The sequence below is a fragment of the Coregonus lavaretus genome (genome assembly GCF_964263955.1).
Source record: "Coregonus lavaretus genome assembly, contig: HAP1_SCAFFOLD_90, whole genome shotgun sequence".
Classification (NCBI taxonomy): Eukaryota; Metazoa; Chordata; class Actinopteri; order Salmoniformes; family Salmonidae; genus Coregonus; species Coregonus lavaretus.
The window spans coordinates 195,882-220,401 of record NW_028160689.1 but is presented as its reverse complement, the minus strand read 5'-3'; positions in this window follow the sequence as shown (position 1 = coordinate 220,401).

Here is a 24,520-nt window from a genome sequence, read left to right as displayed (position 1 = left end):
TGGGTAAAGTATTTATTTTTAGGACAACATCAGTATAAATGTACAAATAGGGAGGATCAGGACCCTCGTAAGACATCGTAGTAAAATGGAGGGATGTATTGCAAAAGGAAATAGCAAAATGGTATTAAACTGTGAAAGATGGATTAATCTGTGGACATGGGAGGGTTGGAGTTCATATCAGAATGGCATTATACTGGGAAAGATGGGTTAATCTGTGGACATGGGAGGGTTGGAGTTAAAATCAGAATGGCATTATACTGGGAAAGATGGGTTAATCTGTGGACATGGGAGGGTTGGAGTTCATATCAGAATGGCATTATACTGGGAAAGATGGGTTAATCTGTGGACATGGGAGGGTTGGAGCTCATATCAGAATGGCATTATACTGGGAAAGATGGGTTAATCTGTGGACATGGGAGGGTTGGAGTTCATATCAGAATGGCATTATACTGGGAAAGATGGGTTAATCTGTGGACATGGGAGGGTTGGAGTTCATATCAGAATGGCATTATACTGGGAAAGATGGGTTAATCTGTGGACATGGGAGGGTTGGAGTTCATATCAGAATGGCATTATACTGGGAAAGATGGGTTAATCTGTGGACATGGGAGGGTTGGAGCTCATATCAGAATGGCATTATACTGGGAAAGATGGGTTAATCTGTGGACATGGGAGGGTTGGAGTTCATATCAGAATGGCATTATACTGGGAAAGATGGGTTAATCTGTGGACATGGGAGGGTTGGAGTTCATATCAGAATGGCATTATACTGGGAAAGATGGGTTAATCTGTGGACATGGGAGGGTTGGAGTTCATATCAGAATGGCATTATACTGGGAAAGATGGGTTAATCTGTGGACATGGGAGGGTTGGAGCTCATATCAGAATGGCATTATACTGTGAAAGATGGATTAATCTGTGGACATGGGAGGGTTGGAGTTCATATCAGAATGGTATTAAACTGTGAAAGATGGATTAATCTGTGGACATGGGAGGGTTGGAGTTCATATCAGAATGGTATTATACTGGGAAAGATGGGTTAATCTGTGGACATGGGAGGGTTGGAGTTTAAATCAGAAGGAATGGTGGGTTGTTCGCTGTGGGTGAAAATCCAGCACTTGAAGAAAGAGGACATTAGCAATATATGTATAATGATTTCTTTACAGGTACCCTAGACGTGAGGGAAAACAGCTGTACATAGCAGTAGAAGTATTGTTGTCCGTTAGTTTACTCCAACTAGGGGAGGGGTGGTAGGGTAGTTCACTATAACCAGGGTAGGGATGGTAGGGTAGTTTACTATAACCAGGGTAGGGATGGTAGGGTAGTTTACTCCAACTAGGGGAGGGGTGGTAGGGTAGTTCACTATAACCAGGGTAGGGGTGGTAGGGTAGTTTACTATAACCAGGGTAGGGATGGTAGGGTAGTTTACTATAACCAGTGGAGAAGTGGTAGGGTAGTTTACTATAACCAGGGTAGGAGTGGTAGGGTAGTTTACTATAACCAGGGTAGGGGTGGTAGGGTAGTTTACTATAACCAGGGTAGGGGTGGTAGGGTAGTTTACTCCAACCAGGGGAGAGATGGTAGGGTAGTTTACTCCAACCAGGGTAAGGGTGGTAGGGTAGTTTACTATAACCAGGGTAAGGGTGGTAGGGTAGTTTACTCCAACCAGGGTAAGGGTGGTAGGGTAGTTTACTATAACCAGGGTAGGGGTGGTAGGGTAGTTTACTATAACCAGGGTAGGGGTGGTAGGGTAGTTTACTATAACCAGGGTAGGGATGGTAGGGTAGTTTACTATAACCAGGGTAGGTATGGTAGGGTAGTTTACTATAACCAGTGGAGAGGTGGTAGGATAGTTTACTATAACCAGGGTAGGGGTGGTAGGGTAGTTTACTATAACCAGGGTAGGGGGGTAGGGTAGTTTACTATAACCAGGGTAGGGGTGGTAGGGTAGTTTACTATAACCAGGGTAGGGGTGGTAGGGTAGTTTACTATAACCAGGGGAGGGATGGTAGGGTAGTTTACTCCAACCAGGGTAAGGGTGGTAGGGTAGTTTACTATAACCAGGGTAAGGGTGGTAGGGTAGTTTACTATAACCAGGGTAGGGGTGGTAGGGTAGTTTACTATAACCAGGGTAGGATGGTAGGGTAGTTTACTATAACCAGGGTAGGGATGGTAGGGTAGTTTACTATAACCAGGGTAGGGGTGGTAGGGTAGTTTACTATAACCAGGGGTAGTTTACTCCAAAACCACTGTGACTGTGGGGAGAGTTTCTCTCAACACGGCAACTTAGAAACACACCAATATATACATACAGGAGAAAAGCCTCATCATATGTCTCCGACCAGTTAAGATTAAAGTCACTCCATCGCTTAATTCTCATCTCGTAAGAGAAGCTGTAACGTTGAATTGGATCATGAAGAAAGCGTAGAAAACTATTGTAATCCTATTGTTTCTCAAATCAAATTGTATTAGCAGCGTATACATATTTTGCAGATGTTATCGTGGGTGTAGTGAAATGCTTATGTTCCTAGCTAGTAGCTAACAGTAGGCGGCAGGTAGCTTTAGTGGTTAAGAGCGTTGTGCCAGTAACCGAAAGGTCGCTGGTTCTAATCCCCGAGCCGACTAGGTGAAAAACTGTTGATGTGCCCTTGAGCAAGGCACTTAACCCTAATTGCTCCTGTAAGTCGCTATGGATAAGAGCGTCTGCTAAATGACAAAACATAATAATACAAACCAACAGTGCAGTAGTACCTAGCTAGTAGCTAACAATACAAACCAACAGTGCAGTAATACCTAGCTAGTAGCTAACAATACAAACCAACAGTGCAGTAGCACCTAGCTAGTAGCTAACAATACAAACCAACAGTGCAGTAATACCTAGCTAGTAGCTAACAATACAAACCAACAGTGCAGTAGCACCTAGCTAGTAGCTAACAATACAAACCAACAGTGCGGTAGCACCTAGCTAGTAGCTAACAATACAAACCAACAGTCAGTAATACCTAGCTAGTAGCTAACAATACAAACCAACAGTGCAGTAGCACCTAGCTAGTAGCTAACAATACAAACCAACAGTGCGGTAGCACCTAGCTAGTAGCTAACAATACAAACCAACAGTGCAGTAATACCTAGCTAGTAGCTAACAATACAAACCAACAGTGCAGTAGCACCTAGCTAGTAGCTAACAATACAAACCAACAGTGCAGTAGTAGATAGCTAGTAGCTAACAATACAAACCAACAGTGCGGTAGCACCTAGCTAGTAGCTAACAATACAAACCAACAGTGCAGTAGCACCTAGCTAGTAGCTAACAATACAAACCAACAGTGCAGTAGTAGATAGCTAGTAGCTAACAATACAAACCAACAGTGCGGTAGCACCTAGCTAGTAGCTAACAATACAAACCAACAGTGCAGTAGTAGATAGCTAGTAGCTAACAATACAAACCAACAGTGCGGTAGCACCTAGCTAGTAGCTAACAATACAAACCAACAGTGCAGTAGCACCTAGCTAGTAGCTAACAATACAAACCAACAGTGCAGTAGTAGATAGCTAGTAGCTAACAATACAAACCAACAGTGCGGTAGCACCTAGCTAGTAGCTAACAATACAAACCAACAGTGCAGTAGTAGATAGCTAGTAGCTAACAATACAAACCAACAGTGCAGTAGTAGATAGCTAGTAGCTAACAATACAAACCAACAGTGCAGTAGGACCTAGCTAGTAGCTAACAATACAAACCAACAGTGCAGTAGTAGCTAGCTAGTAGCTAACAATACAAACCAACAGTGCAGTAGTACCTAGCTAGTAGCTAACAATATAAACCAACAGTGCAGTAGTACCTAGCTAGTAGCTAACAATACAAACCAACAGTGCAGTAGTAGATAGCTAACAATATAAACCAACAGTGCAGTAGTTGTTAGCTTGTAGCTAACAATACAAACCAACAGTGCAGTAGTAGATAGCTAGTAGCTAACAATACAAACCAACAGTGCAGTAGCACCTAGCTAGTAGCTAACAATATAAACCAACAGTGCAGTAATACCTAGCTAGTAGCTAACAATACAAACCAACAGTGCAGTAGCACCTAGCTAGTAGCTAACAATACAAACCAACAGTGCAGTAGTAGATAGCTAGTAGCTAACAATACAAACCAACAGTGCAGTAGCACCTAGCTAGTAGCTAACAATATAAACCAACAGTGCAGTAATACCTAGCTAGTAGCTAACAATACAAACCAACAGTGCAGTAGTAGATAGCTAGTAGCTAACAATACAAACCAACAGTGCAGTAGTAGATAGCTAACAATATAAACCAACAGTGCAGTAGTTGTTAGCTTGTAGCTAACAATACAAACCAACAGTGCAGTAATACCTAGCTAGTAGCTAACAATACAAACCAACAGTGCAGTAGTAGATAGCGAGTAGCTAACAATACAAACCAACAGTGCAGTAGTAGCTAGCTAGTAGCTAACAATACAAACCAATAGTGCAGTAATACCTAGCTAGTAGCTAACAATACAAACCAACAGTGCAGTAGTAGATAGCTAGTAGCTAACAATACAAACCAACAGTGCAGTAGTAGATAGCTAGTAGCTAACAATACAAACCAACAGTGCAGTAGTACATAGCTAGTAGCTAACAATATAAACCAACAGTGCAGTAGTAGCTAGCTAGTAGCTAACAATACAAAACAACAGTGCAGTAGCACCTAGCTAGTAGCTAACAATACAAACCAACAGTGCAGTAGTACCTAGCTAGTAGCTAACAATACAAACCAACAGTGCAGTAGCACCTAGCTAGTAGCTAACAATACAAACCAACAGTGCAGTAGTAGCTAGCTAGTAGCTAACAATACATTTACATTTTAGTCATTTAGCAGACGCTCTTATCCAGAGCGACTTACAGGAGCAATTAGGGTTAAGTGCCTTGCTCAAGGGCACGTTTACGTCATTTAGCAGACGCTCTTATTCAGAGCGACTACAAATTGGTGCATTCACCCTATAGCCAGTGGGATAACCACTTTACAATTAAACTTTTTTTATTTTATTTATTTATTATTATTATTTTTTTTGGGGGGGGGGTAGAAGGATTACTTTATCCTATCCCAGGTATTCCTTAAAGAGGTGGGGTTTCAAATGTCTCCGGAAGGTGGTGAGTGACTCCGCTGTCCTGGCGTCGTGAGGGAGCTTGTTCCACCATTGGGGTGCCAGAGCAGCGAACAGCTTTGACTGGGCTGAGCGGGAACTATGCTTCCGCAGAGGAAGGGGAGCCAGCAGGCCAGAGGTGGATGAACGCAATGCCCTCGCCTGAGTGTAGGGACTGATCAGAGCCTGAAGGTACGGAGGTGCCGTTCCCCTCACTGCTCCATAGGCAAGCACCATGGTCTTGTAACGGATGCGAGCTTCAACTGGAAGCCAGTGGAGTGTGCGGAGGAGGGGGGTGACGTGAGAGAACTTGGGAAGGTTGAACACCAGACGGGCTGCGGCATTCTGGATGAGTTGTAGGGGTTTAATGGCACAGGCAGGGAGCCCAGCCAACAGCGAGTTGCAGTAATCCAGACGGGAGATGACAAGTGCCTGGATTAGGACCTGTGCCGCTTCCTGTGTAAGGCAGGGTCGTACTCTCCGAATGTTGTAGAGCATGAACCTGCAGGATCGGGTCACCGCCTTGATGTTGGCGGAGAACGACAGGGTGTTGTCCAGGGTCACGCCAAGGCTCTTCGCACTCTGGGAGGAGGACACAACGGAGTTGTCAACCGTGATGGCGAGATCATGGAACGGGCAGTCCTTCCCCGGGAGGAAGAGCAGCTCCGTCTTGCCAGGGTTCAGCTTGAGGTGGTGATCCGTCATCCATACTGATATGTCGGCCAGACATGCAGAGATGCGATTCGCCACCAACAGTGCAGTAATACCTAGCTAGTAGCTAACAATACAAAAACAATAACGCAAATAAAATGAAAAATAAAAAAAGGAACTAAGAAATGTAGAAATATTAGAACGAGCAATGTCAGAGTCCGGAATATAAATATATGTATATGATGGTGTGTATAGACATTATGGACAGTATATGAATAGAAAAGGTTTGTACAGCAGTAGTTATATAGGATGAGCCTTGACTAGAATACAGGATATACATATGAAGTGGGTAAAACAGTATGTAAACATTATTAAAGTGACCAGTGTTCAATAACTATGTACATAGGGCAGGGTTGAGTACCGGGTGGTAGCTGGCAAGAAACAGTGACTGAAGTTAAAGTTCAGGGCAGGGTACTGGGCAGAGGCTGGCTAGTAGTGACTATTTAATAGTGTGATGGCCTGGAGATAAAAGCTTTGATGCGCCTGTATTGTCTCCGCCTTCTAGATGATAGTGGGTGAGCAGGCCATGGCTCGGGGGGATGAGGTCCTTGATGATCTTCTTGGTCTCCTGAGACACCGGGTGCCGTAGATGACCTGGAGGGCAGGCAGTGTGCCCTCTGTGATGCGTTGGGCTGACCGCACCACCCTCTGGAGAGCCCTGCGGTTGCGGACGGTGCAGTTGCTGTACCAGGCGGTGATACAGCCCCGACAGGATGCTCTCAATGATGCAGCTGTAGAAGTTTGTGAGGGTCTTAGGGGCCAAGCCAAATTTCTTCAGCCTCCTGTTGCGCCTTCTTCACCACGTCTGTATGAAGGGACCATTTCAGGTTGTCAGTGATGTGCACGTTGAGTAACATGACGTTTTTGACCCTCTCCACTGCGGCCCGTCGATGTGGATGGGGGGGGCGTGCTCCTTCTGCTGTCTCCGAAGTCCACGATCAGGTCCTTTTGTTTTGTCGTTGAGGAAGAGGCTATTTTCCTTGATATGACCCTTAACTAGCCTCTCAAATCACTTCATGATAACAGAAGTGAGCGCTACGGGGCGATAGTCATTTAGTTCCGTTACCTTCGCTTTCTTGGGTACAGGAACAATGGTGGACATCTTGAAGCAAGTGGGTACAACACACTGGGATAGGGAGAGATTGAATATGTCCGTACGAACAAAGGATCCAATTCAGGATAGTCGTATCTCTCATTGAAATGCTGGTGCGTGACCGCAATTCTAATATCCCAAAGTTATTTTAACGACTAGGTAATAATGCAAGAAACGTTCTGAGCAAATAATGTCAGATATAACACAAATATATACAGTACCAGTCAAAACTTTGGACACACCTACTCATTCAATAACTTTGAAATAACACATATGGAATCTTGTAGTAACCAAAAAAGTGTTAAACAAATCAAAGCTGTCATCAAGGCAAAGGGTGGCTACTTTGAAGAATCTCAAATATAAAATATATTTGTATTTGTTTAACACTTTTTTGGGGTTGCTACATGATTCCATATGTGTTATTTCATAGTTGTGATGTCTTCACTATTATTCTACAATGTAGAAAATAGTTTTAAAAAATAAAGAAAAACCCTTGAATGAGTAGGTGTGTCCAAACTTTCGACTGTTACTGTATATATACTGCGAAGTTGGAACAGGGCGAGCATGTCTGTCGGCGCCATCTTGTATCACTGTGAGATAATTGTGCAGAGGAAAGGGAGCGTTATAGAATGTTAGCCTGTCTTGACTTTACTGATCAGTGTTCACCTTGTCAGTTTTGGTGTGTTTTGTTATCTTCTACTGTAATGATATTGAGATGACCTTGGATTTGCCCTTAGGGTTGAATAGCCTTAGTGAGGTCTGATAGATGACTGGGGGGTACTGCTTCCCTCTGCTTCCCTCTGCTTCCCTCTGCAGCTTTCTGTGGGAATGATCTAGTAGACACAACATGCATCAGACAGAGATGTTGTGATGATCAGTTTTCACCATTAGTTTCGGTGGATAATTTTTTACGACTAATGACTATTACTTTAATGATAAACAGGCTATGAAACAACTACATGTTTATGAAATTGTATTTTAGTTTTGTTCTTTTAGAAAGCAATTAGTGGTGCGCACCAATATCCATAATTCAATATTAGGTACACCTCTCTGTTTACCATAATGGATTGCTCATATAGACAGTGAGCCACGTGGCTTGCTATATAAAGCAGGCAGACAGGCATCGAGGCATTCAGTTACTGTTCGATTGAATGTTATATTGGGCAAAACCAGTGACCTAAGCGACTTTGAGCGTGGTATGATAGTCATTGCCAGGTACGCCGGATCCAGTAACTCGGAAACAGCCTCCCTCCTGGGCTTTTTCTCGCACAACAGCGTATAAGGTTTCCCGAGAATGGTGCGACAAACAAAAAACATCCAGGTAGCAGCAGTCCTGTGGGCGAAAACAGCTTGTTGATGAAAGAGGTCGAAGGAGAATTACAAGAATCATGCACGCTAACAGGCTAACAAGCTAACAGGCTAACAGGCAGGCCACAAACAGACAAATAACGGCACAGCACAACAGTGTTGTGCAGAACGGCATCTCGGGAAACGCCCAACTTGTCGATCCTTGTCACAGATGGGCAATTGCAGCAGACGACCACACACCGGGTTCCACTCCTATCATCTAAAAAACAAGAAGAAGCGGCTCCAGTGGGCACGCCATCACCAACACTGGACAATTGAGGAGTGCAAAAACATTGTCTGGTCTGACGAAATCCCAGATCCTGTTGCGTCATGCTGACGTCAGAGTCGGGATTTGGCGTAAGCAGCATGAGTCCATGGACCCAACCTGCCTGGTGTCAACGGTACAGGCTGGTGGCGGTGGTGTCCAATCTGCAGCAACTGTGTGGACCAGCATCCCTGTGGAACGTTTCTGACATGTAGAATCCATTCCCCCGAAGAATTCAGGCTGTTCTGCAGGCAAAGGGGGGTCCGACCCAGTACTAGAAGGGTGCACCTAATAAACTGTCCGCTGTTAACCTACACTTTTATGTAAAACAGCTTCCATGACTGGTTGCCCAGGCAACCCTCTAACAGGCTCTCAACTGATTTAACTGCCTGCCGATTGGCCAATCGACTGCTTCCCATTGTATTTACACTGGTTGGGTGGGTTACGCCCCCAAGAACAATCACACTTGGCCCAATGGGCAATCAGCAAGCAGCTGTCTGGACTTCACAAAGCCGTGGCAATTGTGAAGTCCACACAGTCACAGTGTTATTTATTCAAAACTGATAATGATATCGATATTAGTTGAACAAAATTACAGTTCAACTCATATCGATATACTGTAGATTTTCCATATCAGTGCCCATTGCTAAACCAATGTAGTCTGATGGTTGACTGGGTTTTACTGCCTCCCTCTTCAGTGTTCTGTGGGAATGAGCTAGGAGACACAACATGTATCAGGTAGAGATGGTGTGATGATCAGTTTTCACCATTAGTTTGGGGGGATAATGTTTTACTAGTAAACAACTATTTATTTAACAATACACAAGCTTTGAAATGACTAAATGTGCTTATTAGTATGAAAATGTATGCACTCACTAACTGTAAGTCGCTCTGGATAAGAGCGTCTGCTAAATGACTAAAATGTAAAATGTATTAAATTGTCTTTTAAAACAAGATTTGTTATTTTAGTCATTGATATGAAAAGTGATTGGATTAATGCATTGAACTGAATCGATCTGTCAATGAAAAATACAAGTTTGTACATACATTTTTGCTGGTCAAACTCTTCTCTTTTGTGTAATTAACATCTGGCCACGTCTCTATCACACTCCAGCCCAGAAGGTGGCAGTGATGAACAGGAGAGAAGAAGAATGCATGCTTAGCTACCACCCCCCCTCTCCATGCTGCAAAACTATGAAAGCTCACACAGTGAGAGCGCGCAATCAAGCGTTTGTAAGTACATTTAATTTAACAAAAATGATTAATACACTTGGTTCGATTGCACGATGTTACTTCAATCAGAATAAAGGAGAGATTAGGGAAAGTGGGAGAACACTCAACCAAAATGGAGGTCTGGTGACCAAACAATAGCGCCAATACTTACAAGTCTGGGGTTGGGCAACATGGGCAAAAAATCATATCACGGTATTTTTTTTAATTAAATTGGACGGTATGAAGGTATTTTATGTTTTTGAATTATAAAAGTTCAAAATGTGCTTTATGAGTAGTGTTAAGTTGCGTCAATTCAAATCTGGTATTAGGAACAAAAGAGGTCAATACACGTCTTCTAAAATAGACTAGTATTTTAATTAATGCAAACCACTTCAATGGTAAATATGATGTTCGTATATACGGGTCCACTGAAATACCACGCAGGGCACTCAGAGAACTGATCCATTGTTCTAAGTTCTTCTTCAAATACTCTGACAGAGATAGTTCCCGCTCCCTGCTGGCCAATCAGAGTAGAGACTGAGCGTGGTTTAGACTTACTCAGCCAATCGTTGGCGCACAGGCTGGACCCAGCCCCTTGGCGCTCCACTTGTTGCACACTGTTGCCAGGCATAAGTTGTTATCATCACAACCTGTAGAGTCAGCACCTTTTTGCAGTACACGTCCTTGAGCGCGGTTTAACAAAGAGGCAGTGTGTATGTGTCTGTGAGAAATACAAGTCTGTCTCACCCTACTCCCTAACATTCCTCACATGAATCACAGCTTGTTATGTTAAACAATTTATATCAGTACAGTACAAACCTATTATGTTTCATCATTAATGCATTCTTTCGAAGCTAGGCATAACATCTAGATCCCCACAGTAGTGCTGCACGATATAGGCAAACAACCTAGGCCTTATTTTTAACCAAACGTTGCAATTGCGATTTGACTTGGCGATTTAGAGCAAAACACTTTGGTGAATTATCAGGATCATGGAAATATAATTATTATTCTATAACACTTTACTTGACACCCAGTGTATGACACGGTCATAACCACGTCATAATATGTAATAACAGCTGATATAACCTGTCATAATATAGTCTCATAACACTGTCATGACCCATATATTTACACCTGTTGTAACAAATATTGCGTTATTTTATGGCTGGTTATGACAACTACATAAGAGTGTCAAAACTCACATTTATTCAAATTAGTTATTTCCCTGCCAAGAAGTGTCCTTTCGTTTGAAAGTTTGTCTCTTAAAATCCTTTGTTTTTGTTGTAATGAATTCTTTACAGTCATGTTTTTTTTTCACATGTTAAATACATTGTGGAAAATACACTTTTACACTGTCATGAAGCATTATGACCATCCTGTTACACTTTACTTGGACTAAGAAAATACACTTTATGATACTGTCAAGAAGCAATATGACCATCCTGTTACACTTTACTTGGACTAAGAAAATACACTTTATATGACACTGTCAAGAAGCATTATGACCATCCTGTTACACTTTACTTGGACTAAGAAAATACACTTTATATGACACTGTCAAGAAGCATTATGACCATCCTAATCATATAAGTCAGATAGGCCTATCACCTACAGGCCCTTATATCAGTCATCAGTCAAAAAGAGGGTGTCCTGTCCTGCTCCTGAAATCTGCTCCTGTATTCATCCCAGTCATCAGCAACAGAGCATTGGAGTAGGCGCATGTCTGACATCAATGTGTGCTCAATTACAATGATAATTTAACATGGTCAATAAAGAAAAAAATACTATAACAAACATTCTGTTGATACATAGGCTATGGTGTAATGGGATGTTTTACCTTGTGTAGTAGGTTTTGGGGGTTTTGACACTTATGTAGGTGTCATAACCAGCCAGAAAATAATGCAATGTATGTCTCAACAGGTCTAAATATATGGGTCATGACAGTGTTAAGACCATGTTATAACAGGTTATGACAAGTTCTGTCAGCTGTTATTGACATATTATGACATGGTTATGACCGTGTCATAACGTGTTATGATGCTGGGTGTCAAGTAAAGTGTTAGCGATTATTCTAATTCTATAGCTAGAATATAGTAGTGGGCACTTTGAACACAGTGTTGTTTGACATGACAACTAATTTAAATGCCAGGGAGCAGTTATTGTGACAGAGTAGGAACCAAAGTGTTGATAAGTGTTTTTGTCTTAGCTACTTCATGTAGCTAACAATCTTGCTTCGCGTATTCCTCTTTGATTTAGAAGATACTGTTGCTCAAACAACATGCTGATTTAGGTCTACAGCATCACTGGTATTATCAGGCTGTATAGCTAATTTACGTTTGCTCGGACTCGGTACATTTATTAGCTAGCTAGCTAGCGATTAGCATTAGTGATTAGCATTAGCGATTAGCTGCTAACAAGATTTAGGCCCAACTTGCTAAGAAAACACAAACTAGTAGTGTAATTATAGAACGCTAGTGGATTTATATTAAGAAGCAAAGAGAAAACAGCATTGGTGTCATCAATATTGTTGCATGCGCTGCGTTGACCATTGCAGACTGAAGTGTCTCGTGGTCGAGGTACAACAGATGCGCTCCCTGAGTGACGGGGCGGTGTCTAGGTCTGTGTGGAAAGCGACATGGAGAGGGAGAGAGATGACTAAAGTAGCGAAGTTAACTATAAAAAAAATGGATGTTACACATCACGGCGTATCCCATTTAACAAATCAAACATTCAAATAACGTTATAGAAGGTATATTAAAAACCCAAAACCGGTCCGTGCATCAATACCGGTATATGGTAAAATACGGTATACCGCCCAGCCCTACTTACAAAAAGGATTAATGGCCTTTAAAAAAGTAGAATCTTTATCCCACTGGAAGGGAGGGTTCAAAGAGGAGAAAGGCACTAAAGCTAAGAACTGGGGTGTATTCATTATGCCTTGCAATGGAAACCGTTTACCGTTTAAAAAACAAAACAAAAAAATAGCAAATGGAACGAAATGGGGAGGGACCTACCTGAATTTGTCCAATAGAAACTCTCGGCAGGTATCTTAGTGGTTAAGAGCGTTGTGCCAGTAACTGAAAGGTTGCTGGTTCTAATCCCCGAGCCGACTAGGTGAAAAATCTGTTGATGTCCCCTTGAGCAAGGCACTTAACCCTAATTGCTCCTGTAAGTCGCTCTGGATAAGAGCGTCTGCTAAATGACTAAAATGTAAATGTAGTAAGCTGTTAGTAGCCCATGTGCCTCACCCTAATAATTTGGTCCCTTTCCCCCTCATAACTTAGCCTACTGTTCTGACTTGGTGGTGCACATGTAGCCTATAGCCTGTTTTAGAGAAATGTAATCATTGAATATTGTAAGAGCTTTCATTGTCTGCTTATATGCCCCCTTTATTTATCCTACAGTTCTGACTTGGTGTACAGGGAGAACACTGTAAGAAACAGACCATGTTCTGAATTCCATCACTGTACATTTCCAAAAATGCCAAACAAATAGTTATATTGACTACGTCCGTCCTAGCTCGCTCATTAATGTCTTAATCGAAATTACAGATTGCCTCTTATCCGCTCGTCGTCCCCTTATGCCATAGTTTGTACATCTCAATTGTCAGTAGAAACCACATTTGTTTAAGCAAGTCAGCCATATCAGCTATGTTTTTTTTTAAGGCAGTAAATGAGGCTAAATTAACTGTTTCGCTGCCAGACAAGGCTCCGCTGATAGCCAGGTGTAGCAGTGGTAAGATGTTGGGACTCTGCTGTTGGGACTCTGCTATTGGGACAGCTCTATGTAGGTCCTAACAGTTTGTGGGCACCGTTCGTCACCGTTATAGGGGTTCAACAAGGGTTCTTCTAAGATCCTCAAAGCTCTTCGAAGAACCTTAGGGTTCTTGGCACTGAAAATGGCCCCCAAAAGGTTCTTCCAAGAACCCCATAGGATGTGGGGTTCACAGAGGAACCTCCTTCAGTTGGTGGGAGTTCTTGCAGGAACCTAACTGCCCAACTGAAACATTTGGATTTGAATTTGAGAAAACAGCAGGTGCAGGCACTTAACTTTAAAAAATGTTAACCATCTATCTTTTCATATTTGTGCAAATGGCTGTGTTGTTGTTTGGCACTTTCTCCCTTTTAAAAGTCTTTATAAAACAGAAAATGGACACAATTCAATGGACGTCAATCAAAAAAGATACATTGAAGTCTGTAGTAGATGACTGAACCGCCCACTTATATGCGTGTGTCTGCAGGTATGACGAGGAGGCACACACAGGAATGTACTGTACAATTGATATTGGGTTGTCGCATAATGTTATGCAGATCACATGTAGGGGCGGCAGGTAGCTTAGTGGTTAAGAGCGTTGTGCCAGTAACCGAAAGGTCGCTGGTTCTAATCCCCGAGCCGACTAGGTGAAAGATCTGTCGATGTGCCCTTGAGCAAGGCACTTAACCCTAATTGCTCATGTAAGTCGCTCTGGATAAGAGCGTCTGCTAAATGACAAAAAAATAAAATTAAAATAAAAAATAATAAAATGTAGGCTAATTTATATGAATGGTTTCTCTAAAACCTTCTAGGAGTCAGTCACAGCAGCCAGCTTCCTCCTCTTCAATGAAGATCCCAGAGGTCTCTACATTATGGACAAGGGATGTGTATGAAAACCGTTGTCAAAAGTGAACCGTTTTTTTATTCACATGTACCACAGAAACCAAAGGGATGAATAATGTCCTGTGCGCGTTTTGTTAATCATCTGTATAATTATTATTTGTGTATTCACAGACTTCACCCTCCCTACACCGCGGATGAACATAACTGGAAACCTGTTCGATCCCCATGCACTGATAAATTATTCGGGCTATATGGATACGATGGGTATCAACGCCAGAGGATACACTGATTGAACTTAGAGCTCTGCTGGGAGTTTACATCTTTTTTTATATTTTTTATTTTTTATTTATTTTTATTTTTTATTTTATATTGTTTTTTAGGGGGTAGATCAGCTTAATATTGCAGATAGATTGTATCTTCTATCAATGTAATTGTCTGCATCACTTCCAATCCCCCATGTTTTTTATATATACAGTGGGGGAAAAAAGTATTTAGTCAGCCACCAATTGTGCAAGTTCTCCCGCTTAAAAAAATTAGAGAGGCCTGTAATTTTCATCATAGGTACACGTCAACTATGACAGACAAAATGAGAAAAAAAATCTAGAAAATCACATTGTAGGATTTTTAATGAATTTATTTGCAAATTATGGTAGAAAATAAGTATTTGGTCAATAACAAAAGTTTCTCAATACTTTGTTATATACTCTTTGTTGGCAATGACACAGGTCAAACGTTTTCTGTAAGTCTTCACAAGGTTTTCACACACTGTTGCTGGTATTTTGGCCCATTCCTTCATGCAGATCTCCTCTAGAGCAGTGATGTTTTGGGGCTGTCGCTGGGCAACACAGACTTTCAACTCCCTCCAAAGATTTTCTATGGGGTTGAGATCTGGAGACTGGCTAGGCCACTCCAGGACCTTGAAATGGTTCTTACGAAGCCACTCCTTTGTTGCCCATTCGGTGTGTTTGGGATCATTGTCATGCTGAAAGACCCAGCCACGTTTCATCTTCAATGCCCTTGCTGATGGAAGGAGGTTTTCACTCAAAATCTCACGATACATGGCCCCATTCATTCTTTCCTTTACACGGATCAGTCGTCCTGGTCCCTTTGCAGAAAAACAGCCCCAAAGCATGATGTTTCCACCCCCATGCTTCACAGTAGGTATGGTGTTCTTTGGATGCAACTCAGCATTCTTTGTCCTCCAAACATGACGAGTTGAGTTTTTATCAAAAAGTTCTATTTTGGTTTCATCTGACCATATTACATTCTCCCAATCCTCTTCTGGATCATCCAAATGCACTCTAGCAAACTTCAGACGGGCCTGGACATGTACTGGCTTAAGCAGGGGGACACGTCTGGCACTGCAGGATTTGAGTCCCTGGCGGCGTAGTGTGTTACTGATGGTAGGCTTTGTTACTTTGGTCCCAGCTCTCTGCAGGTCATTCACTAGGTCCCCCCGTGTGGTTCTGGGATTTTTGCTCACCATTCTTGTGATCATTTTGACCCCACGGGATGAGATCTTGCGTGGAGCCCCAGATCGAGGGAGATTATCAGTGGTCTTGTATGTCTTCCATTTCCTAATAATTGCTCCCACAGTTGATTTCTTCAAACCAAGCTGCTTACCTATTGCAGATTCAGTCTTCCCAGCCTGGTGCAGGTCTACAATTTTGTTTCTGGTGTCCTTTGACAGCTCTTTGGTCTTGGCCATAGTGGAGTTTGGAGTGTGACTGTTTGAGGTTGTGGACAGGTGTCTTTTATACTGATAACAAGTTCAAACAGGTGCCATTAATACAGGTAACAAGTGGAGGACAGAGGAGCCTCTTAAAGAAGAAGTTACAGGTCTGTGAGAGCCAGAAATCTTGCTTGTTTGTAGGTGACCAAATACTGATTTTTCCACCATAATTTGCAAATAAACTCATTAAAAATCATACAATGTGATTTTCTGGATTTTCTTTTCTCAATTTGTCTGTCATAGTTGACTTGTACCTATGATGAAAATTACAGGCCTCTCATCTTTTTAAGTGGGAGAACTTGCACAATTGGTGGCTGACTAAATACTTTTTTCCCCCACTGTAAGGTCACAGTTATGAAAACTTAGGACACTAAAGAGGCCTTTCTACTGACTCTGAAAAACACCAAAAGAAAGATGTCCTGGGTCCCTGCTCATCTGCGTGAACGTGCCTTAGGCATGCTGCAAGGAGGCATGAGGACTACAGATGTGGCCAGGGCAATAAATTGCAATGTCCGTACTGTGAGCTGATCGTCCTCGCAGTGGCAGACCACGTGTAACTACACCTGCACAGGATCGGTACATCCGAACATCACACCTGCGGGACAGGTACAGGATGGCAACAACAACTGCCTGAGTTACACCAGGAACGCACAATCCCTCCATCAGTGCTCAGACTGTCCGCAATAGGCTGAGAGAGGCTGGACTGAGGGCTTGTAGGCCTGTTGTAAGGCAGGTCCTCACCAGACATCACTGGCAACAACGTCGCCTATGGGCACAAACTCACCGCTGCTGGACCAGACAGGACTGGCAAAAAGTGCTCTTCACTGACAAGTCACGGTTTTGTCTCACCAGGGGTGATGGTCGGATTCGCGTTTAACGTTGAAGGAATGAGCGTGTACTCTGGAGCGGGATCGATTTGGAGGTGGAGGGTCCGTCATGGTCTGGGGGCGGTGTGTCACAGCATCATCGGACTGAGCTTGTTGTCATTGCAGGCAATCTCAATGCTGTGGGTTACAGGGAAGACATCCTCCTCCCTCATGTGGTACCCTTCCTGCAGGCTCATCCTGACATGACCCTCCAGCATGACAATGCCACCAGCCATACTGCTCGTTCTGTGCGTGATTTCCTGCAAGACAGGAATATCAGTGTTCTGCCATGGCCAGTGAAGAGCCGGATCTCAATCCCATTGAGCACGTCTGGGACATGTTCGATCGGAGGATGAGTACTAGGGCCATTCCCCCCAGAAATGTCCGGGAACTTGCAGGTGCCTTGGTGGAAGAGTGGGGTAACATCTCACAGCAAGAACTGGCAAATCTGGTGCAGTCCATGAGGAGGAGATGCACTGCAGTACTTAATGCAGCTGGTGGCCACACCAGATACTGACTGTTACTTTTGATTTGACCCCCCCTTTGTTCAGGGACACATTATTCAATTTCTGTTAGTCACATGTCTGTGGAACTTGTTCAGTTTATGTCTCAGATGTTGAATCTTGTTATGTTCATACAAATATTTACACATGTTAAGTTTGCTGAAAATAAACGCAGTTGACAGTTAGAGGACGTTTCTTTTTTTGCTGAGTTTACAAAACTTTTGCTATTTACAAAAATAAAATAAATACCCACCCCACTCCTTCAGTGATAATCCAAATCACATCCCTACACAGACTCAGGTGCCTGTGTGGACGGAAAATTCATTGACAGGATTCCTTGTAATGTCCCAAAAAACTTTCAGCTGTACTCACAACGATGACTATTGTCTCAGATTTCTTGTTTGTTTTGTGCTGTGCAGTTTACAACCAATGCAATAAACACTACAAAGTCCACCTTTTTAACATGCAACATGTCAGGATCCTGTTGGCGAGTAACATCTACTGATGTCTGTAATCCAACTACCATGGTTTATTCCACTCTTCTCACCGCCTCCGGATAGGAGACATGCTGGACATCCCTTATTCTTGTCACCTCAGTCTCCTTCACCCTGACAGGGCACTTCATGATACTCCTCCCCGCTATATAGACTTGACACTTGTCTAAATAGTTTACATTACTCACACTGCAAGGGTTTGGGCACCAAGGCTCTTACAGGATATCTCACATGACCCAAATATATACGTATGAAGGGAGATACTCTTCTTCAAAGAACAAAATAATATATGGAGTGGGCTTCCTCACTCCATCCACCATAGGGGTCAGTCGGCGTGCACCAACCACTGGGCTTCCTCACTCCATCCACCATAGGGGTCGGTCGCCGTGCACCAACCACTGGGCTTCCTCACTCCATCCACCATATGGGTCAGTCGGCGTGCACCAACCACTGGGCTTCCTCACTCCATCCACCAAACGGGTCAGTCGGTGTGCACCAACCACTGGGCTTCCTCACTCCATCCACCATAGGGGTCGGTCGCCGTGCACCAACCACTGGGCTTCCTCACTCCATCCACCATAGGGGTCAGTCGGCATGCACCAACCACTGGGCTTCCTCACTCCATCCACCATAGGGGTCAGTCGGCGTGCACCAACCACTGGGCTTCCTCACTCCATCCACCATAGGGGTCAGTCGGCGTGCACCAACCACTGGACTTCCTCACTCCATCCACCATAGGGGTCAGTCGGCGTGCACCAACCACTGGGCTTCCTCACTCCATCCACCATAGGGGTCAGTCGGCGTGCACCAACCACTGGGCTTCCTCACTCCATCCACCATAGGGGTCAGTCGGCGTGCACCAACCTCTGGGCTTCCTCACTCCATCCACCATAGGGGTCGGTCGCCGTGCACCAACCACTGGGCTTCCTCACTCCATCCACCATACGGGTCAGTCGGCGTGCACCAACCACTGGGCTTCCTCACTCCATCCACCATAGGGGTCAGTCGGCGTGCACCAACCTCTGGGCTTCCTCACTCCATCCACCATAGGGGTCGGTCGCCGTGCACCAACCACTGGGCTTCCTCACTCCATCCACCATAGGGGTCGGTCGCCGTGCACCAACCACTGGGCTTCCTCACTCCATCCACCATACGGGTCAGTCGGCGTGCACCAACCACTGGGCTTCCTCACTCCATCCACCATAGGGGTCGGTCACCGTGCACCAACCACTGGGCTTCCTCACTCCATCCACCATACGGGTCAGTCGGCGTGCACCAACCACTGGGCTTCCTCACTCCATCCACCAAACGGGTCAGTCGGCGTGCACCAATCACTGGGCTTCCTCACTCCATCCACCATAGGGGTCGGTCGCCGTGCACCAACCACTGGGCTTCCTCACTCCATCCATCATAGGGGTCGGTCGCCGTGCACCAACCACTGGGCTTCCTCACTCCATCCACCATAGGGGTCAGTCGGCGTGCACCAACCACTGGGCTTCCTCACTCCATCCACCATAGGGGTCAGTCGGCGTGCACCAACCACTGGGCTTCCTCACTCCATCCACCATAGGGGTCAGTCGGCGTGCACCAACCACTGGGCTTCCTCACGCCATCCACCATAGGGGTCAGTCGGCGTGCACCAACCACTGGGCTTCCTCACTCCATCCACCATAGGGGTCAGTCGACGTGCACCAACCACTGGGCTTCCTCACTCCATCCACCATAGGGGTCAGTCGGCGTCCACCAACCACTGGGCTTCCTCACTCCATCCACCATAGGGGTCGGTCGCCGTGCACCAACCACTGGGCTTCCTCACTCCATCCACCATAGGGGTCAGTCGGCGTGCACCAACCACTGGGCTTCCTCACTCCATCCACCATAGGGGTCAGTCGGCGTGCACCAACCACTGGGCTTCCTCACTCCATCCACCATACGGGTCAGTCGCCGTGCACCAACCACTACTTCTACTTCTTCAGTTACATCCTTCGCACAACCCCCTTGATATGAGCCCTGCTTCGCAGATCCACACGACACATTCCAATCCAATATATTTTTCAGGTGCAAAGCTCCTTCTGCTCCTCTGACATAAAAAAACTAAATAAACCCATTTCTTGTTATTTTCACTGACACCACCTCATCTATGATTTTCATCGAGACTTCAAACGAATCTCCCAGATATCCCTTCAACCTAGCATTTCTGCATATCTTGTTCTCGTTCGATCCAAAACCCACGACCACTTTACTTTTCTTGTTTCCTTTTTTTAATCCTTCTCCCCTCGACGTGCCATCAGTTTCAAACCAAACATCCCCTCCGCCATCTTCTAGCCTTCCTGAGTCAACCTCCTCTGTCTGTCTTCCTCCCTGTTTCTGTGGACGAACGGGCATCGCGCACCTCTCTCTCCCCCGGCAGACAAGTTTCAAATTCTCGCTGAAGTTTCTAGCCACAAGCATTGAACTACCTAGCTGGCTTCTTCTTATCTGATATAATGGTGGTCCTCAAACAAACCCTCCCTAGCCCCCCAAACCCATTACACTGTATCTATATGTATCTACAGTACATTTACATTTAAGTCATTTAGCAGACGCTCTTATCCAGAGCGACTTACAGTTAGTGGTCCTCAAACAAACCTTTAAGGTGGTTTCCGCCACCTACTGTGCCGCAGTGTGAGATCAATTATGGTCTGCCTAATTCTGTACTACAAAAAATATATATATAACACAGAGGGGGAACATCTTCAGTCAGGATTCCCTGCAATGCTTCCACTGTTCATTCCTGAAGAGTCAACAACCTGTCCAGTTTCTTAAGAGTTCTTGTTCATTTAGGCAGTACAATTATCACCTGCGCAATTAATGCCACAAAATTCACCTTCTTTACAATCAGTGTATCAGTATCCCTCAACTGGTGAACGACATTCTGAATCTCAACAGGCTGCGGGTCATCCGCTGCCATAGCTTCCTCAGCTCCACTCGCTCCTTCAACTACTTCCCGCGCCTCCCTGTAGGAGAACTGCTGTACAGCCCAGATCCTTGTTACTTCAAACTCTTATAATAATAATAATAATAATATGCCATTTAGCAGACGCTTTTATCCAAAGCGACTTACAGTCGTGCGTGCATACATTTTTTTGTTTGTGTGTATGGGTGGTCCCGGGGATCGAACCCACTACCTTGGCGTTACAAGCGCCGTGCTCTACCAGCTGAGCTACAGAGGACCACAATCCTTGTTCCTTCATCCTAGCAGGGCGCTCCTGGAATTCGTCAACGTGACTTCCACCACAATTGCTTCGCAGTACATCATCATTGATTCCATCGGCACTTTCGTCACGGCAACGGCTTATTATTATTTATTTTAAAAAAGTTGACTTTTGTTCATTTTGCTCCATTGTTCGTTGTCTCTGTCTTCACTCCACCGCGCGCCATCAGAATCGAACAGCACCTCCACCATTATTTTCCTACCCACAATCACACACCTGCATGGAAAATATTGCATGTAGAATTAAAAAAAGTGAGATTGATTAGATAGAAAAAATAAACCTAGTTAAAAAAAATTAAAAAGTATGTTTATTAACCCATTACATATGCATTAGTGAGAATACTGGTGGCTGGCAAATTGTCTTGACCCCATGGTGATGTGTAGAGGTGTAGTGACATGTTTTGAGTAGATAAATAGAAATATACATTTTGAATTCCATGAATCAAACAAAAGCATATTTACTGTATAGAAAACTAAAAAACAAAGGTTGACCAGCACAAATTCATGTACAACATTTATTTTTCATTAGCAGATCAATTAAGTTCACTGCAGCTATCTAAATACATTAATCATCAATGACGAAAATAACAAATCTACACTGAACAAAAAATATAAACGCAACATGTAAAATGTTGGTCCCATGTTTCATGAGCTGAAAAAAATAGATCCCAGAAATTCTACAAGTTCAAATGTGCCTCACAAAGCTGCATCACATGAGGTGATGGCGGCAGGTGAATGGCACGATAATTGTGTTCGCTGTCTGTAGCTTATTTCTGCCCATACCATAACCCCACTGCCACCATGGGGCACTCTGTTCACATTTTGCAACAGCTAATGGGGGTTCCTAATAAAATACCAAATACCAACATTGACATCAGCAAACCGCTCGCCAACACAACACCATACACGTGGTCTGCGGTTGTGAGGCCCGTTGGATGTACTGCCAAATTCTCTAAAACTTATGGTAAAGAAATTAACATGACATTCTCTGGCAACAGCTCTGGTGGGCATTCCTGCCGTCAGCATGCCAATGGCACACTCTCTCAAGACTTGAGACATCTGTGGCATTGGGTTGTGTGACAAAACGGCACATTTTAAAGTGGCCTTTTATTGTCCCCAGCACAAGGTGCACCTGTGCAATGATCATGCTGTTTAATCAGCTTCTTGATATGCCACACCTGTCAGGTGGATGGATTATCTTGGCAAAGGATAAATGCTCACTAACAGGGATGGAAACAAACTTCTGCACAACATTTGAGAGAAATAAGCTTTCGGTGCATATGGAACATTTCTAGGATATTTTATTTCAGCTCATGAAACATGGGACCAACCCTTTCCATGTTGCGTTTATATTTGTGTTCAGTGTATATAGCATACTGTACGACCACTATTCCATTGTTAGCCATAATGTAACATAACCTAACGTAACGGATTTGGGTACAGAATGATACGTTTAGTGACGGGCAGGGTACAGAGCTGCAGCGGGACTATTTCACTAGCGGCCGCCCAGGCTAGGTTTGACTAAAGTCACACATAAAACCGTTCCCAAACGTGATAATACATTTACGGACTCATTATGACCTGTTCTTCCGATATTATACAGTTTTAAAACGTGTTATTACATACCTGTAGTAATAAACAGAAACGGGACTCAAAAGATGTCTTGACAGCAAAGATGGTGGAAAATTAAGACACTCATTCAGTTTACAATTTAACATGTTTTTTTTTCTTCAGTTCCGGTATGCTTAATGGTAATGAGTGGGGCTCCCATAGGCACCAATGTATCAGCAGCTGGGTCTGGTCTGCTTAGTTCACGAACTGTTACCACAGTGCAACAGCGCCATCTATTGTATTGATGGACTAACTCCTGCTAAAGCATGTAGAATATGACAGTGAGATAGATCATCCAGATAAATAAACCTTTATTTTTTATTTATTTTTTATACAGTACCAGTCAAAGGTTTGGACGCACCTACTCATTCCAGGGTTTTTCTTTATTTTCACTATTTTCTACATTGAAGAATAATAGTGAAGACATCAAAACTATGAAATAACACATATGGAATTATGTAGTAACCAAAGAAGTGTTAAACAAATCAAAATACATTTGATGTTTGAGATTCTTCAAATAGCCACCCTTTGCCTTGATGACAGCTTTTGGCATTCTCTCAACCAGCTTCATGAGGTAGTCACCTGGAATGCATTTCAATTAACAGGCGTGTCTTCTTAAAAGTTAATTTATGGAATTTCTTTCCTTCTTAATGCGTTTGAGCCAATCAGTTGTGTTGTGATAAGGTAGGGGGGGGGGGGGGGGGTATACAGAAGATAGCCCTATATGGTAAAATACCAAGTCTATATTATGGCAAGAACAGCTCAAATAAGCAAAGAAATGACAGGCCATCATTACTTTAAGACATGAAGGTCAGTCAATATGGAACATTTCAAGAACTTTGAAAGTTTCTTCAAGTGCAGTCGCAAAAAACATCAAGCGCTATGATGAAACTGGCTCTCATGAGGACTGCCACAGGAATGGAAGACCCAGAGTTACCTCTGCTGCAGAGGATAAGTTCATTAGAGTTACCAGCCTCAGAAATTGCAGTTCAAGTCACAGGCACATCTCAACATCAACTGTGCAGAGGGGACTGTGTGAATCAGGCCTTCATGATCGAATTGCTGCAAAGAAACCACTACTAAAGGACACCAATAAGAAGAAGAGACCTGCTTGGGCCAAGAAACACGAGCAAGGGACATTAGACCGGTGGAAATCTGTCCTTTGGTCCGGAGTCCAAATTTGAGATTTTTGGTTTCAACCGCCATGTCTTTGTGAGACGCGGTGTGGGTGAACGGATGATCTCTGCATGTGTAGTTCCCACCGTAAAGCATGGAGGAGGAGGTGTTATGGTGTGGGGGTGCTTTGCTGGTGACACTGATATATTTAGAATTCAAGGCACACTTAACCAGCATGGTTACCACAGCATTCTGCAGCGATACGCCATCCCATCTGGTTTGGGCTTAGTGGGACTATCATTTGTTTTTCAACAGGACAATGACCCAACACACCTCCAGGCTGTGTAAGGGCTATTTTACCAAGAAGGAGTGATAGAGTGCTGCGTCAGATGACCTGGCCTCCACAATCCCCCGCAGAGTGAAGGAAAAGCAGCCAACAAGTGCTCAGCATATGTGGGAATATGCGAAAAGCATTCCAGGTGAAGCTGGTTGAGAGAATGCCAAGAGTGTGCAAAGCTGTCATCAAGGCAAAGGGTGGCTATTTGAAGAATCTCAAATATAAAATATTTTTT